Raw genomic sequence first — 12227 nt, forward strand, 5'->3', positions numbered from 1 at the left:
TAGGTGGTGTCCCTCCTAGGAAGCTTCTGAGCTGGCTTGGCCTCTTTCAGCCTGTGGACATTTGCTTATGTCATAATCCCTGACTCCCACCATGCCTTAACATGCTCAGTAGGTAAGAGGAAGGCACCCAGGGGCAGTCTCCAGTCTGGGAGTGCATGCTGGGTGTTTTCCATGCCACCAACTCAGTATGTGAGTGCATACCGACTCCACAGGAATGGTGGCACCCTGAACCTTTCGGAGACCTTAGCTGTCATTTGTCACCTTTCAAGTTCTCATATAGATTTCGGGTGTGACTTTTCCTTGGTTGGTACTTGTCCTGATATTTGGGTAAGTTGGCGTCAGTGTTTGTCTTTATTGGCTGAAAGACTGGGGTATGACTAGTTAGAAATACCGATTGACACCATTTTCCTCTTCCATCAACAGAACTCTTTGATAAGCAAAGCACAGCATTTACAAGTGACAGCAGCATCCCAGTCACTAGTTGGAGAAGGAATCAAAGGGACAGAGACACGGGCTCCCTCAGGCCACTCCTCCTTTCAGTGGACCCTACTCATGTTCATGAGGCTTGACGCTTAAATCACTCACAGATTTGGGACTTGGGCTTTGTGTCTTCTCCTCTGTACCCTTGCCTTACCCCCCACCCCACCATATCCATTTATCAAGAGGCTATAAGGCACATAATCATCAGCTACTCTGCCAGCATATGCTCGGAGCCCCAGAAACAGAGCCCTGTATATTAGGAGGAATTTGCTTTCCTCTTCCTGAAGCTTGCAGAGATGAAAGGAACAGAGACTTCCTGTCCGCACTATCCTAGAACAGGAACACTGTCTCATTATATTTCCAAGAAACTGCAGAAGTGAGAGCTGAATTTGGCTGTGCAGGAGTTTTAGTGAATAATTTATTATCTCCTCCCATGATTATCACCTTTGTAAAGAACATTCACCGAGTGCTAACTGGGCCAGCCTCACATGGAGTTTAGATCTCTACAGTTGAAAATCCTGACTCCTAGGGTGAGTGCCTTACGTTTTGGTAGGTAATGCTAAATTATCACTCAAAAGCATACTCCAGATTACACCAACACTAGGAATGGGCACATGACACCTCCGCATTTGCCCAAATTCAGTTTTGTCAATAAGCTGCCCTACCTGGGGACACACAGATGTGAGTTCCATTCACAGACATTTCAACATTGGTCTCTATAAGGCATTGTTCTCTGTCTCTGTCTCTGTCTCTGTCTCTCTCTCTCAAAACATCGAGATGTAATTCACTTATCATTAAAGTGAACAAGTCAATACCTTTTGGCAAAGTCATTAAATTGGGCAAATATTACCATTATCTAATCCCAAAACATGTCTGTCACACCCAAAGACACCCATTAGAAGTCATTTCCTCCTCCATTTCCCCCACCCTCATTGACCAATTATAAAGATTATTGAATGAAGGTAGCTCCTTAATTCTTTTTATGTGACCAAAATGAATTCATTAAACCCAAACTGACCAGAAGCGGAGTTGAGAAAAGGCAAACTGGAGCTCATCTAATTTAATGCTGCACAAATGGAAGCTTTTAGGGAAGTATTCAGCAGATTGCAATAGCACACTTAAAAAGTCAGGCAACTTACCAGTGGTCATTTGTTCTAATAGAATTCTTCTTACAATCATTTTAGTCACCTGCATGTGTGCAGAAGAAGCGTTTGGCCTCTTGATGTGAGTGTTTGTGTTAAAAACACCAAATATGGGAGATGGAGAAGTGGCTCAGAGGTTAAGAGCACTGGCTGCTCTTCCAGAGGTCCTGAGTTCAATTCCCAGCAACCACATGGTGGCTCACAACCATCTATAAGGGGATCTGATGCCCTCTTCTCATATGGATGAAAACAAAGCATTCATATGCATAAAATAAACAAATATTTTTTTAAAAAAATCACCAAATACTATGGGTGTTTATATATAGTTACTTTTTTTAAAAAAAAGATAAAGTCTTGCTGAGTGGCCCAGGCTAACACAGAACTCGTGACAATTCTCTTGCCTCAGCTTCCTAGTGGGTGGTATTACAAACATGTACCACTTTTCCTGATTTATAGTTGACTTATTAATATAATGAAGTTTAAATATTTCAGCCTCAAAGCCAGCATGATGTTAGAAAACACCAGGGGCTTCCAGGGAAATGTAAGATAAAAAGCAGTGATACCTAATATTCACAGCTACTCATCCTGATTTTGGGAGTTCTTCATAGTAACCCAAGTGGGAACCAGGGCTTGCAGAAAAACAGCCAGGGAAGGAAGAGGAAGGTACCACAGGAAGAGCAAAATCAGACAGGCCACATTGCCTCAGACAAAAATACTGCAGGAACAAGGGAAAACCACAGACAACACAGTCTATAGAACCAGAAAACATCTGCAAAACATCTGTATCTCTAATCTCAATAGCCGAAAGCCACATAACCTTTTAGGGATAGACAATTCTCCATCCCAAACAGATGTGTCTCCAAAGAAGACATCCAGTCTGTGAGAATATGAGGAGGTGCTGAGTATCACTAATCATGAGGAAATATGAATCAATCCCACAAGGACATATGATATTTCTGCAATACAGACACATGCAATATGTATTGATCAAATCAGTGTATTTAATGTTTCCTTCTTAATACTTAGTGTTTGCAGCTTCTTCTGTTCCCCTCACTTCCCGACCCACGGGATACATGCTAGGTCACTGTGGACTAGGAGTCTACTTTGCCAGTTCTGCTGGAGAACACTAGAACCTATTCCTTCTATTGTCTTTTATTTTTTATTATTTTCAAAAAGATTTATTTATTAATATGTGTGGGTGTTTTTTCTGTCTGTCTGTGTGCCTGGAGCCTGCAGAGGGTGTCGTATCCCTTAGAACTGGAATTATGGATGGTTATGAGCCACCAAGTGGGTGCTAGAAATTGAACCCAAGTCCTTTGTAAGAACAAGGGCGAACCACTGGTCCATCTCCCCAGCCTTCTCCTCTTCCTTCTCCTCCTTCTCTGCCTCCTCCTCTCCCTCCTCCTTTTTTTAAATTTATTTTTTTAAATTAGTGTTTTAATTTTACACATCAGCCATGGGTTCCCCTGTCCTCCCCACTCCCGCCCCTGCCCCCACCTTCCCCCCATCCCCTCCCCTCCATTCCCATCTCCAGGGCCAAGACTCCCCTGGGGATTCATTTAAACCTGGTGGATTCAGCACAGGCAGGTCCAGTCCCCTCCTCCCAGGCTGAGCAAAGTGTCCCTGTGTAAGCCCAAGGTTCCAAACAGCCAGCTCAAGCACTAAGGACAGATCCTGGTCCCACAGCCTGGATGCCTCCCAAACAGTTCAAGCTATTCAATTGTCTCACTTATCCAGAGGGCCTGATCCAGCTGGGGCTCCACAGCCTTCAGTTCATAATTCATGTGCTTCCATTCGTTTGGCTATTTGTCCCTGTGCTTTTCCAATCTTGGTCTCAACAATTCACACTCCTACAGTCCCTCCTCTTTCTCAACAGTTGGACACCTGGAGCTCCATCTGGGGCCTGGCCGAGGATCTCTGCATACACTTCCATCAGTTATTGGATGGGGGAGAGTTCCAGGACAACAGTTAGGGTGTTTCATCATCCACTCTCTCTCTACCTTCTCTCCCTATCTTCTAGTAATCATGGTTCCACATGCAGATTGATTTTTTTTTTATTATTCATGTATGAGGGAGACTATGAAGTATCAGTCTTTCTGTGTTTAGATTTTACTTGATATAATATTCTCCTATTCCATTAATTATGCTGCATATAATAGAATACAATTCTTTTAATGGATGAATAATATCTCATTGTGTATATAAGTTGCCACATTTTTTTTTTATCTTACTGATGGGCATCTAGGTTGATTTATATCTTAGAAAATCATGTATTGTTTAAAAATAAACATGGGACATGCTTTCTTTGATAAGATTTTATATCATTTAAGTTTACATCTAGAACAGTGGTTCTCAACCTATGGGTCGCAACTCCTTTGGAGTTGCAGATCAGATATTTATATTAAAATTCATAACAGTTGCAAAATTACAGTTATGAAGTATCAATAAAATGATTTTATGGTTGGAGGTCACCACAACATGAGGAACTGTATTAAAGGGTCACAGTATCTGGAGGGTTGAGAACCACTAATCTAGAAGAACAATAGTTGAGTTGTGTGATAGGTTTTTTCATTTTTTTTTTTTTTTAAAGAACCTCCATGTTACTCACTTAATAACTGTTTGATTTAACTTTCCTACCAATTGTTGATGACTTTTCTTTTCTCCATATTCTTCCTAGCAATTTATCAGCTTTTGCTTTCCAGGTAACAGTTGTTCTAATTGGGGTGAGACGGTAGCTCATTGTGGTTTTGATTTATGTTTCTCTCATAGCTAATGATATTGAGTGTTTTTCATAAATTTAGTGACCATTTGAACTTCTTCTCTTAACATGTGTTTGCTCATATCCTTTGTGCATTCTAAATTGGATTACCTGTCTTTGCTACTGAGTTGCTTGTGTTCCTTATATATTTGGGGCATTAATCCTTTGTTATTTGAATAGTTTGCAAAAATGTATCAACTTGTTGATTTTCTCTACAATCTTGATCATTTCCCTTGCTGTGTGGAATCTTTGTAGTTTGATTTAATCCTCTTTGCATATTTTTACATTTGTTTCTTATGTTTTAGGGGCCATAGACAAAACAAAACACACAATCCTGCAAACACTGTCTTCCCTCTGTCTGGAAGCACTTCCCCTATGCTTCCTTTAAATACTTTCATGTCTTATATTTATGAATTTGATCCCTTTGAGCTTAATTTCCTTCTAGAAGGTGAGAGTGGAGGCCAAGCTTCAATCTTTTGCATTTGAATATCTGGTTTCTCATCATAGTACTATCTGTAACAGCATAAAACCAAAATGAAACACAAATGACTGTGGACAGAGACAGATCAAGTAAAATCAACCGTCATGATGTCTGGCTGAGCTGTTAGGAGAAGAAGAGAGACCCATGCCTGCTGGAAACTGATTCCTGAGATATACTATTCAGTGAAATAGCAGTGTGGGGATGGTGTGTGGAACCACCATCATTTCAGGAAAAGCCTGGATGGAGTCTTTGATTTATGTTTTATATGCTATGTAAAGATAAACTAAGTTAGATTTATGAGAGTACAGGAGCAAAATGGAAGGGACTATGTATCTTAGTTTATAGAATTAATTTTAAAGCAATTTGAATATCTTTTTGCATAATTATAAACCAAAGTAAACTACAAATAACACATTGAAACAAATAAATTTAACTATAAGTTGTGTTCTGTATAGGAGAAATTATTTTAAATCAAAAGGGACGGTGCATCAGCACAGTCATTTGACTAGACCCTCTGTGAATTTTATCCTTTACCTTGTAACCAACACAAAACAAAAGAGAAAATAGATCTTTAATTCTTTATTAATCACCCAGGTTTTGGTGGTGATCATATTGTTATGAAAGGGTTGGATGCACATTGAACAGTCATGTAAATGAGAGCTTGTGATGTTATAAAGAAAGAAAGGACACACAGAGAGGTGACAGATACAATCAAGAAAACCCAGCTACACTGATCTGAATCGGAACTACCAATACCAACCCATGCTATATTGTTTGAAAATAAGAATTAGCCTCATTTTGTAAGCTAGTTTTCAGTTATGCTTTGTTGTCGTTGGAGCCTTTGCTTAGCTGTGGTGATTTATGAATGAATGAGCTGGAAACATTCTCTTAAAAATAGTGCTGACTCTGGCCACAGAAGAGGCCCAAGGACCAGGATTTACCCAATAGTAATAGATACTTTTGTTCCTCAGATTGCAGTTCCTGGATATCACCAAGAGGAAGCTGGGCTTTATGGAGGAAAGGGTGACTTCAGATCTGGGCAAGCACACAGTAAACATGGAACTACATCTTATAACACTTAAAAGTCCCCTCAGAGCTAGTTTCATTTTGGTAGAGAGCACACACCAGGGGCAGGGTTGGGGCGGGGGCACGGTGGGGCAGCAAGCTAGTATGGCCAGGGCAAGTGACAGCTCAGGAGGGAAGGAAGGAGACCCCAGTGAGTGTGTGTAGTGGTGCTGAGGAGTGATGCCCAGTGACCTGAGTGGGACTGAGGCACCCAGTTCCCCACTAACCTGGAAAGCCAGCTATTTACAGATCAGCTGACAATTCTGAGAACTTGTCTGCAGTGAAGAAAAGCATCCTCATCTAAGATTATGCCCCTCTTCAAATAGCTTCCCTGATTACAGTGGGACACTTTTAAATGATTATCTCAGTTGCCAAAGAGGTCCTGTTGGATTGGCTGAGGTTGATAACTTTGATTATATTACAATTTGTCTTTTATCCCTGCCGAGTCCTATTTTCTTCAGTCCCTACGGTGGTCTGAATGAGAAATGTCTCCCATAGCTCAGGTATTTGAATATTTGGTCTTCTGTTGATCACATAGTGTGACGTTATGGAACTTTTAGGAAGTGGTCTTTCTGAAGGAAGTGCCTCACTGAGGGGAGATCTTAGGGAATTCTAATCTTGCCGAATCTAGATGACTCTCTTTGTTGTGTGTTTGCTGGTGAAGGTGTGATACCTCAGCTTCCTGATTCTGCCATCTGTGTCCATGCCTTCCTTCCCTGCCATTGTGGATGCTCTCTCTGGAACTGTAAGCCCAAATAAACTCTTTATTTTGTCAGTTGCTTTTGGCCATGGTATTTTATCACAGCACAAAAAGTAACCAGTGCAGTCCCAAGACTAGTCCCCAGAGTCTATTCCCTGTGGAACCTGGATGAAGGAAGCAGGTTTGGGAGCACCTGGTGTGGAGGCCCACTGACCGTAAGACCCAGCACCTTCATTTGTCCATGAGAACAGCTTCCACTGGTCCTAGTATGGGACATGGCCTGTATTTACAGCTCTAACTATGGACTCCCACAAGGAATTTAGTTTGTTCACTGTCCTTCTAGACCAGGTAGCCTATTATTTGAGGTCATTTTTATCATGAGCAGTGTTGCCAGGTAACAAGCTGACTGTCCACCTTTATTAGTTTCCAGGGGAACGGAGCTGGATAGTTAACCCAAGGTCGTATTTCCACAGAGACAGAGAATGTGCTTTGTTAACCATTTATTCACATTTTAAAAGCCAAGAATTTATACAGATAACTTTAGGTAAACAAAAATGCCAATATACCTTATTTAGAGGCTATTAGGGAACTAACTCATTATTCTGAAATCTGGTTAATAAAGGGAAGGGATAGTTTATCCAGACTTTCTCATGTATACTGTGCCTGAGGAAAATGAATAATCTGATAAAAGGGATTTTTTTTAAATAGAACTATTCCAGCTAATAAAGGAAAGACAGAATTAAGCTATCATCCTGTTGCAGCTTCTAAAGAAAAGATGAATCTAGGCCTTAATCTTCCACAACTGCTAATAGCACCAGAGGGAGACAACTTGATGCTCTGTGCCTCTGATGGGAGCTCACAGCATGACTTACAGAAAACTCCAACCGAAATGTGATCAGGCTTCTAGTTCTTAATATTAACTGTCAGGGATCAAAGATTATGCTAAATGATACTGTGATACTATTTCCAAAATCTAGACTATGGAAACCGTATGCGACAAATGAGCCAGTTTCTTCAAAGAAGACAGTGTCGGAGAGGAGAAGAAGAGGAGAGAGAGGAGAGATGAAAAACAGACAAATGGAGAGAGCAGGATTTATAACTAAAAGAAATCTAAATGGTGAGGCCTGCACCTCAAGCGACTGCGTCATGACTGTATTTAGACTCATTTGAACAGCCTGTAAAAATGATGAGTCAGGTGAGGGAAATTTGAAATTGACTGAAGATTATACAATACAAAAAGGATTGTTGATATTTAGCTGTAGCAATAGGTTGAGTATGCTTTACCCAGAATGCTTGAAATCAGAAGGGTTCTAGAGTTAATTAAAAAAAAAAAAAAAGGAATATTTACACATACATATCATATAAATTTGTGTATGTATGTTTCCTGTATGCATGTATGTATGTATGTGTGTACCTTGGGGGCAGGAACTGAGCCTAAAAACAAAACTGATTTATATCATATACACCTTCTGCACATAGCCCGATGGTAATTTCATTCAGTGTTTTGACATTTTGTGCATGAAACAAAGTTTTACGGGGTGTGAATTTCTACTTGTGTTATCACATTGGTGTTGGAAACACTTTTGAGTTGTAGAGCATGTCTGAGTCCTGAGAATTTGGATTAGGGATGCTCACTCAGTCTGTTTGTATTACGGTAATTTCATGTGAACTCTCAACTTTTAGAGGTAGAGACAGATGAAATCACAGATGAAACGGTAAAATCATTTGTTTTTCTCGAAAATAATCTACACTGTGGGGAAATGAGTATAGAATTAAATAGGATTAGTCATGCATTTATAAACACTGAAACTGGGAATTGGCTTGTCGGCTTAGTGGTCTCTTTTCTTCACTGTTGTTACAAGTTTGAACATTCCTTTTGAAATGACTGGAACCATGTATAGATTTACATTTTAGTACAATAATCTCAAGAAAATCTACCCATAGATATCACCTGCATTTTTGGGCTCTTACTATTTGTCCTAGTCAGGGTTTCTATTGCTGTGGAAGAGGCACTATGACCACGGCCACTCTTATAAAGGGAAACATTTGATTGGGGGTTGGCTTACAGTTCAGAGGTTTAGTCCATTGTCATTTTTGGCAGGAAGCATGGCAGCACACAGGCAGACATGATGCTGAAGAGGGGCTGAGAGTTCTACATCTGGATTCTCAGGAAGCAGGCAGGAAGAGTGAGCCACTGGGCCTAGGTTGAGCTTCTAAAACCTCAAAGTCCCCACCTGCCTCCCCCTCCCCGCCACTTCCTCCAAAAAGGCCACGCCCACTCCAACAAGACCACACCTCCTAACATGGGGGCCATTTCCACTCAAACCACCACACTACGGTGTATATTTGTGAACAGAATAGGCCTTACTGTAATGCACAGGGGGAGATGGACAAGAGACACTGGAAAGCTAGAGAGTTTGTGTCTTCTGTGGTTACTCTGGCTACTCAGTGGCTTAAATAGAAATATGTTCCTCGTAATTCTGCATAAGGGCAAAGACACGAATTTATGCATAGACCAGAGGTCTCAAGTCAAGGTGGTGGCAAGGCCATGCTTCCTATGAGGCTCCAGGGAAGCATTTGGTCCAAGCTCCTTGTTTTCTAATAATTTATTAATTTTCAGTCAGTATTCAAAATAATGACATGTGTATCATTACACTTGCTTCTAGCTTGCGCCCCTCCCTCGATGCCTTTCCCAGTAATCCATGCTCTCTGCCTGACTGGTGTTGTTTTCCTTTCAAACATTCAAACATTCTACTCTTCTGTTTTCATTTGTCATGTATCCTATCATCCTTTCTTCCCTACCATGTTCTTATATTTATATTTATATTTATATTTAAATTAAATATATATATTTAATTATACGTTTTGTATATGGTAGATATATCCATCTACCATATACATTTATCTTTAAATACAATATTTATCTTTCTGAGCTTGGATGGACATAGCTCATTCAAATACTGCATTTTGTGTTTGATGTGTGTATGTGTGTGGACATGCACATGAAGGTCAGAGGGCAACTTTGGAGCCTGTTCTCTCCCCCTCCCTTTATGTGGGTTCCAGGAATCACCTTTAGGTTGCTGGCCTTTTGAATTGGTGGTTTGAATCCAAATGTTCCCCATAGGCTCAGGCACTTGAATGCTTGATCTGCAGTTGGTGGCACTGTTTGGGGAGGATGCGGAACCTTTAGGAGGTGGAGCCTTGCTGGAGGAAGTATGCCACTGGGGCTGAGCTTGGCGGGTTTAGAGCCTTGCCTCACTCTTGTTCACTTTTTCTGCCTTGTGTTTGAGGTTAAAGATGTGACCTCACAGCTTCCTGCTCTGGCTACCTGCAGCTTTGCCTCCCTCACCATTGGACTTCCCTTCTAGAACCATAATCCAAAATAAATCCTAAGCAGCTTTTGGTCATGATGTTTTAATCACACTGACGAAAAGTAATCAGCACAGACACAAATAATACATTAAAATGTTTATTTTATTTTGTGTGTACAAATGTTTTCTCTGCATGTATGTAAGTACACCATATGCCTGGTGCCTGAAGACAGAGTTATAGAAGGCTTTGAGGCACTGTGTGGGTGCTGGGAACTGAACTTGGGTCCTCTGCAAGACTAGCAAGTGCTCTCAACTGCTGAGCCATCTCTCTATCCCCCCAAAAATAAATTAAAAAGTTAATAAATGTGTAATAAAAAGTTTATATCTATCTATCTATCTATATATATCTGTTGAACAACACCCCAAAGTCACTTGCATATTCACATGTGTGCCCTCGTGAACACACACAAATAAATAAAAGGAAAAAGAAATCTGATGATAAAAATAGAAACAGTAAATTTTAGCATAGACAGAAGAAAATAGTAAGAAAAATGGATCCAAAGTTCCCATGGTTAAGATGCCTGACTTGGAGATAGTCCATGTACCAATCACTGATGGTCCCCTCCAGTGATCCCAGTGGTATGATTAATGTCTTAGTTGCAGCAGCAAGCCCTTCTCTGCCTCATTCAGGGTGTTAGCTGTGAGTTCATCTAGGCTGGAGGTCTCTAGTACCTGAGAATCTGCCAGGTGTCCAAGCCACAGTGCGTATATATTAGGGATGCCCCCAAATGTATGAAACAGCCACATTGCTCAGATCTGCTTTGGGCAAGTGGGGTGTTTGTCACTGTCAACCTTGGCAGTCTCAGAATTGGCTATTTCTACAAATCCCATTGACAACAGTGCCTTCCACTCTCCATCAAAGCCCATGGGCCCCGGCTCAAACTTCTCATTGACTCCCTGCAGCGTTTTTCCCTCCTGTGGTTTCATCCATCTATACAATGCAAGGCACAGTGGTCATGGGGACCCTGAATTGCGATCTTTCTTGTCTTCTGCTTCCCAGAGCAGTTTAGTTCCTAAGGACTGGACCCTTGGCAAGATGGCTCTTGGTTGCTGCACTCTGGGACTGCTGAGTTTAATTGTTTGCTTGGCATGCAGATGGAGTCTCTCTAAAAACAAGTTCCTAAAGTGTGTTTAAAGCTTGTAGGAACTGCGGGCTTGCCCGGCTGTTAGGACTGCTGGTCCGTAGACTTTTATCAGCACTGACATCATCAGTTCACCTTATGTGGGCAGCCTGTACTGTGACTTGGTTTCTGCTTTTCTCCGGGTTGTCCCCCTTCAACCCCTCCTGCTGTGTCCAGCCTCCCCACTTCTCTGTTGGCTGCTCTTCCTCACACTGTCTGCTTACAATATGAATTTTCCTCTACTGTTGACTCTCTCTCTTCTCACCCACAGAGTCAAGTAATAGATGTTGAATGGTTGTCTATTCAAAGAACCTGGGGTTTCTGGGGTTAGGAGATGCTAAGTGGAAGAACTCTTAGATATCCCTGCTCATCCCTCCATCCCATTACCTGTTAATACAAGATAAATTCTATCCATGGTTTGTATAGAGAGGTTTATATATAAGGGTTTATACATAGGGAGTAAGATGGTTTATCTTTATTGACAACCTTTCTGGATTTGGAAACACGTAGGGAACATGTGTTTGGCTCTGCCATTGAGGGTGTTTCTAGTAGGCTTAATTGAGAAGGGGAGACTCACTCTGAATGTAGACGCACCATCCTCTGGGCTGAAGTCCTAGACTTCATAAAACGGTGGAGAAGGAGGAAGCCTGTCTGCTTTCTCGTCAGCCAAGTGACACACTGTGAGCTGCCTGTTGCTGAGGCTCCCCAACTATGATCTACTGTCTCCCCTGGACTCTGAGCTCACACAAACCTTTCTCCTCAAGTTGCCTCCTTTTTGTCAGGTATTTGACTGCCATGATGAAAAAATAACCAGTACTGAGGCTTATCATAGGGTTTAAAAAATGCCTTAAATGATTCCTTGTATTTAGTTAAATTTCCATATATGAAGTTTTTATTTGCAAGTTTTTAAGTAATAAAATTCATTAAAAATCCCTCTCACCTGAGATATTTTAAACCTTCTAAAAGTAAGCCATGAACCACTAACAGGAAAGCTATAGATCCATTTCTCCTGGTGTCACCGATAGACATCCCCATGTCATCAGGTAATGATGATGATGACACTGGTTTTTGTTTATTGAGTTAGACTTGTCCTGGCTCAGGATCCTGCC

The sequence above is a fragment of the Onychomys torridus genome, chromosome 7 (genome assembly GCF_903995425.1).
Source record: "Onychomys torridus chromosome 7, mOncTor1.1, whole genome shotgun sequence".
NCBI classification, from domain to species: Eukaryota; Metazoa; Chordata; class Mammalia; order Rodentia; family Cricetidae; genus Onychomys; species Onychomys torridus.